Raw genomic sequence first — 7,496 nt, forward strand, 5'->3', positions numbered from 1 at the left:
CTTGCTGGTTGTCACTCACCATCTCTCTACCCTCATTTCAACTTACTGTACTGTAGACGCCATCAAAATTATTACAAAAAAATCTTGTAGTAACATACAACATACAACCATGTAGAAACACTGAATTCATAAGTTTAGTCTACTTGAGTAAAAGTGTATAAAAGTGTTCAGCATGTCCCGTTTCACAATTATTTGTTTCGAGTTATTTAAAAATGTGTCAAAATGTTTTGAGAATGGCAGAGCTTGTAGATCGGTTAGCCAACGTATAAACACCATGTTTTGTAATAATAATAGAAATTGGCAAAGTAACTTAATTATTTGGCACCTGTCAACTAACCTGTAGTTAGTTACAAGTTACTAACTTGTAACTTAGTTAGTTACAAGTTACTATCTTGTAACTAACTACAGGTAACTGCAGGTGCAGTTTGGTGAAATGATTGTAGTAACAAGTACAATATTTTGAGATGAGATTCAATTTATTGTCAATGTACAGTACAGTACAGTACAGTACAGTACAGTACAGTACAGTACAGTACAGTACAGTACAGTACAGTACAGTACAGCGAAAGGTATTTTTGCATCTCACCAGTGCAAACATGTCAGTAAAAAGTGATACAGCAGTATCACTTTTTACTGGTAAAGTAGCCTGGCTAATAAGCCAGACCGAATCAGCTGTTGGCAAAAAAGATTGCCTGCCACGACAGTGTGATTTGAGTCTGGCTTATTAGCCAGGCTAAGACTAAAGGTCCAGTGACCACATTGCACAAGTCCACAGAGTCCCAAGATACAACAGGGAAGGTGGGTGGCTGTCACTGAGGGGGGTGAGGAGTGGATGAGGAGTTCAGGTAGATGACAGTGGAGGGGAAGAAGCTGTTCCTGAGTCTGCTGGACTTGGAACCAAGGTTCTTATAATAACGTCTCCAGAGTGTGTCTTTGAGTAGTACAAGAAACACATAAAAGAAATATAGTTAACATACGTAAAATATTGCACTTAGGTTGAGTAAAAGTACTTTTAGTTACCGTATACTGAAGTTCAGATGATGATCACACCTCCAGGAACGCTGAGCAGCACGCTGACTGACTGACTGACTGACTGACAGACAGACAGACAGACAGACAGGCTTCCTCTTTCTGCTCACACTCACTCCTCCTCCACACACTTCTAATCTAACATCTTCTCTCTCTCTGTGTGTGTGTGTGTGTGTGTGTGTGTGTGTGTGTGTGTGTGTGTGTGTGTGCTAAAATAAATAGATGTAGCTTATCTTTTGTTAATTAACAGGGGTCTCCTCGTCTCTCCAGCTCACAGAAACCACTTTTTGAGTTTTAATGTCTGTGTTGTCTGAACAAACATTAAAAATGCCATTGACAATGAACGGATAATTTACGTATGTGTCTGAGCAAATCGGCACATGTATGTCGGTGGGAACCCTTGGCCAATAAGGGACCACCATTCTTGATGATGATGTACGATGATTAGAGCGCCTCTCACTTCACACAGGTGTGATTTTTTTTTCTTTTTAGGTCGGGATACCAATTTCATCCAATCACGACCTACAGGATAGAGGATAAACAAGTGGAATTGGAAGTGACAAATCAAGGAACAAGCCACATTGGAAGCAAGCCCCCAGAGCGGCTGGCCAACGGTGAAGCCACCAGGCCTACTGGTCAAATCTGGAACTGCAGACACGGTATATGTATAGCACGAGTAAACCAAATGTTGGCTGGCAAATAGAAAAAATGCGGCAGTATAGCGTTCTTCAGGGTCCTTCAAAACGCTACTGAGAAACTTCCATTGAAATAAACAGCTGGGGGCGGGGCTGTCACTCCTGGTCCGCTCTCTAGTTTATAACTCTATGATTGGAACTGGAACACAACCTGAAAATGGTATATATATACGGTAGCAATGATCAGCGGCCTTTGGTACGTTTCACCCATTTCTATTTGAAACAGGCCCGTCTTCAGTTCAAGGGGCCCCCGACTGGCCGTCAGTCAGTCGGGGGCAATCTGGAAACCCATCGTCAAAAGAGAAATAAAACGTTTTTTCAGAAGTGATTCATGATGGAATGATGGAAGGTTGAGAACCATGGTCGGTCGGTCATGGATGACAGGCGAGGGCCGAGCTGCTATTAGACGCCGTCTTGCTCGATAACGGAACTTAGGAGAAAATGCTCGATAACGAAACTTAACGAAAAAAGGGCCACCTTTAGGTCGCTGACCTGACCCTCACAGGCAGCTTTACTGTCATCCCAGAAAATCTGCAGGGAAGGTGTGAATTTCAGCATTAACCGTAACGCTCACTCACTCCAACACAACGCTCACTCACTCACATGGCATTAGTAAAAACAGAATAATAAGTAAGTGCATCATGTACAGTAACTATATTCACAGCACATAAAATACAACATCACATTTCCCAGTCAAATGAAGGGGTGAGATCAGACAACAGCTACTAGTCATGTCGCTGCGGGTCTGAACACAATAAATGCAAATACAACATGTTGCTTTACTATAAGCATTAGCATACTGTGTGTGTGTTTGTGTGTATGCAGGGGAGGATTAACCCTTCGTGGTGGTGCCCTGTGCTATATACGACCCGTTCTGGTGTAGTTCCCGGCCGGGAACGTTTTTGTCAGGGGGGTAGGGGGGCTGGAGGGGGTTGGCGGGTGCAGCAAGGAAATCTGATGCTTCAACGGCGTGTTTTGGCACTCCTTTGACAGCCTTTGCTTCTAAATTTCGGTGCTCTTGCGGTGACAGTAGAGTTTTTTTTTTCACTTTCTTTCGTGTACAGTGCTTCTCAAATGTGACTCGTAGTATGCCATCCACATTTATTGAACTAAGATGTTTTAACCAATTTAGTACGGGAACCCCTTTTGGTGTTTTAAGCATTATGTTATACTTTAGCAAATTGAAATAGCAGATCTACACGCAAATCTTTGAATATATATTCTTTCAGAGCGAACGTTTTTAACTCAAAACTTTGCTTCTGTAGGGTCCCTGGAACAACACATTTTCAGATGGGGGTTGACGGCCATTTAGCCTACATATATTTTTTGGGCTCCTTGACATGAAATAGTTTGCGAACCACTGATATAGAAACATGTTTTTCTCAGTCATGATTTTAGAAGACATTTTGTAGAATTTGGTCTCAGTCTAAAATGGGTTAACAAATGTATTCTGGTATTAGGATGGTGTCAATAAGAAGTGAGAGGCAGACAGATGGAGAAGGAAACGCTGATATCCTGTTATGAGGCCACTGTGTGCCACTTCAAAACCACTGACTGACCTCAGTGCTGGAAGAAACGCTCAGATTGTTTTACGCAACCATTTAAACCCCAGCATCCATGTTGTGGGAGGAACAGATAGATAACTGCTACTGCTAACTGCTACAGATATTTCTGCTACTTTTGAAAACCTATGGACTTTTTTCAACATGGAAAAAAAATCGACGATCCTGATTAAAATATTGACATAATTGCGATTAGATGATTATGTAATAATTGTGACAGGCCTAGTGTAGACTGAAAAAAAAGATCAGTCCAAGTACAGAACCAACTCAGGTCCAGTTGATCAAGTCTAGAAGGTTTAAGGGTGCAGTCAGGGGTGTTGGTGACATGCTGACAGCTATAGTGATAGTTACTACTTTCTACTGTCTAGTGGGGTGTTGGTGACATGCTGACAGCTATAGTGATAGTTACTACTTTCTACTGTCTAGTGGGGTGATGGTGACAGGCTGACAGCTATAGTGATAGTTACTACTTTCTACTGTCTAGTGGGGTGATGGTGACAGGCTGACAGCTATAGTGATAGTTACTACTTTCTACTGTCTAGTCTCTAGTGGGGTGATGGTGACAGGCTGACATCTAGTGATAGTTACTACTTTCTACTGTCTAGTGATGGTGACAGGCTGACAGCTAGTGATAGTCTACTACTTTCTCGTCTTAACGAGACGAAAATTGAATACGTAAATATATGCAAATCCAACAATAACCACATTATAAAAACTCTATGGCTCCGATACATGGACACTTTCAAAGAAACACTGCTGCACACCAACACTGATGTTAGTGTGCAGCAGTGGAGAGACAATCTCACCACTGTCGGTGGAAACCTCTTATGTACAAAAACATTACTTTTCAGGTAATGGAAAAAAATAGCATGTGTTCCAAAAAAACATATAAAACCCACAGACACACCTAACCGCTTTTACTTTAACCTTTTTTACTTCTTTTTCAAAAATAGCACATAGCCTATAGAGGATATGCGCGCAAACGCCTACCTGGAAGTTATGCGGGAACGCCTACTGAGTGACAAAAAACGACTTTCTGGCCTTGGCAGCCCATACATCCAAACAGAAAAGTCCTATATCTGATTGTATTAAACGATGTTAAACAACGTTAAACTCACTTTGCCACTCGATTTCCCATTCACCATCTATCTATAACGTGTCACATCACATTGTGAGCTTATCTAGACCGGCTGGGAGAATCACATTGTGAGCTTATCTAGACCGGCTGGGAGAATCACATTGTGAGCTTATCTAGATCGTCTGGGAGAATTGACATTCGACGACGGCCAAATGAGAGGCTTGAGACTTAACTGGACTCTGACAAGGTTGAATTTAATGTAGCTTAAGTTTACATTAAAGACGAAACCAAAACTACAATTGCACAGAAAAAAAAAAGAAAAAACTCACAAACGAATGCATAAAAAGGCATTTTCATTGTTCAGTAGTTCTCATGACTAATAATGATATATTTATTTGTTCTGTTTTGTTGTTGCTTAATAGACTCATTTCCCTTCCTGATTTACAGTGGTATAGGCTACAGCTTACTATTACAGACATGTATATTACACATAGTATCATATTATGTCACAGAACACTTACTTGTGTCATACAGTAGAATATAACCACGATTTACAGAAAGCAGCAGCGACATTAAGAACAAAAGAATTACAAAGAAAAGGCAGTGAAAGTTAAAATAATTACTTCAGAGGCAAACCAGAGACATTACGACTGTAAAATAAAATAGTCATAAGAATGCAACATGTTTTTTATGAAAATCATGACTTGTACGTACGGTACACAACAAGCTTATTTAGTTATTATAGTGATCTGCGTCGTTAGGAGAAGCACTGGTAAACATTATTTATTGTGTAGTCGAGTGCTTCACAGAAAGACAAAAAATAATCACACTGCTGAAACTGCTGTTGGGATTGTCAAAGTCAGGGCTGCAACTATCGATTATGTTCTTATCCGATTACTTTTTTGATTCATTTAATCGATTGAGAAGCGATTGTAAACTAACTGTCGTGGTGCTACTTCTTTCCCCCCCGCCTATAACGAGACGCCCAGAATAGGGATAGACTTTTCATCAATTGATTAATTATTTTTATTAAATAATCGCCGAAATCGTAACTTAATAATTGCAGCCCTATTCAAATGACAGTTCCAACTAAACCCGTCACCAGTTAGTGAAGAATTAAGACTCTTTAAGTCTAAACAGAAACATATTTTTACTGCATTCACAACGATATAATCTTTTCTACGGTAGAACCCGCTTGTTTACAGTATCTACATTCTACAGTATGTGTGCAGAGCCACTCGACAAAGGCCGTTGGGGAGAATTTGAATGAGAAATATTTGTTTGGACATGCGTTTGCAGAGAGGATGCTGTTAGGCAACCACCCTACAGAGAAGTGGCTCATAGTGTCACAATCAACTGTAGATCATTGGTTCTCAAAGTGGGGTCCGGGGACCCCCAGGGGTCCTTGAGGGAGTTCCAGGGGGTCCCCCCCCAGCTATGATGGATAGTTAGGAACCAAATGGACCCTTATGGGTCTGTAACTCACAACTTAGTGTACAAATGGAACCAAAACGGACACTAACGGGTCCATTTGGTTGAGTTGTGCTTGAAATGTACTGTAATTCTGCAAACTGTTAATAAATACTTCAATCAATCCATTATTGTACACTCAGAGTTAAATTAACATTGATTTTTACAATATAAATGTGGGTCCCAGAGGTATAAATGCCTAATTTAAAACTGGGGGTTCCTTCAAATTAAAATGGTTGAGAATCACTGCTAGGGCCGTAAACATCATCTTTTATGGGGGTCCCTAGCATATCTCTTCAAATGGGAGTTCACAGGCTAACATGTGTCAATTTGGGGGTCCTTGAAATGAAAAAGTTTGAGAACTGCTGTAGATGGTCTACTCTAACAGATATGTATTTTTATTGCTAAAACTAAAAAAAAAGTTAAATTTAAGCTCATTTACTGCCAAGGATGACTTACGACTTTTTCTCCAATGGACCTCACCTGACTGCCAAATGAACAAGAGTAAATATGGTTGAAGACAAAAGGTGATAAGGAGCATGTTGAGAATCTCTCCAGTATATATCATTGTTATCTTGACACGGATGTTTGTATAGCTAAATAAAGATTTGAGTAAAGAAGTGCTGTCTGTCTAGCGTTGTAGGTAAACAATAAAACTTAAGATACAATGCTCCCACCCGGTGGTGACAACAGGCAACTACGGCAATAGTCATATACCTGTAAGTGCACATTTTAGTTGTGTCCAACCTCATTGCACGCTGCCTCCCAGACATTACAATTAATTTACAATTCATAGCAATCTCAGCACGCTACAGTAGGACACTTTGACATGTCAGCTACATACTCACTGAGAACAAATTCAATTAAAATTCATGCAACACGCATGAAAATGATTCCGATTCCCAGAAACATCACAGCCTCGCTTCCATTGCACGGTACTTTAAACAGCGCTCATCTGATCTGCTACAACAGTTTCCCTTACTACTTAAAACCGTTTGTGATCTTCCAACATGTTTGGCTGTTAAGCCATTCAGGACGGGAACCCCTTTTGGGTTTTTTAACTCAATGTGTGTGAAACTGGGGGTCCTTCAAATTAGAAACGGGTTGAGAATCACTGCTAGAGTCGTAAAAATCTATGGGGGTTCCTGACTGTTATCTTTTCAAATGGGGGTCCGCGGGATAATTTGGGGGTCCTTGACATGGAAAAGTTTGGGGAACCACTGATCTAGGATTCTCCACAATCGGGATTGAGAGAATCTGGCGTCGGACGAGCTCTAATTCCTACTTCCATCACACGACGGTGCTGCTTGCCGGAAAGTTCAAGGTAACAACGTTACGTCATACTGTAGTACAGAGTATACATTATTATTATTATTATCAGTTACTGCCCCTGAGGCCTCAGTTGCCGTTAACAACACTAGGCTTCTGCATATCGATATGACAACAAAACGGAGCAAAAAGGCAATGAAAATATGACACGAATAGCAACCTCTCTAGAAGGCCATATCTGCACCATGGAAATGAAAGACACACTGAAAACCCAGAATTAAATAAACTCTAAACACCGGACTTCTAATCTAAAGCTTTAGTTGACAACAAGAACTACGCCATTTTTAGGCTGATTAGGCCGATTAGGCCCACTGGCAGAGCCTGACCAGAGCC

The sequence above is a fragment of the Electrona antarctica genome (assembly GCF_951216825.1).
Source record: "Electrona antarctica genome assembly, chromosome: 10".
NCBI classification, from domain to species: domain Eukaryota; kingdom Metazoa; phylum Chordata; class Actinopteri; order Myctophiformes; family Myctophidae; genus Electrona; species Electrona antarctica.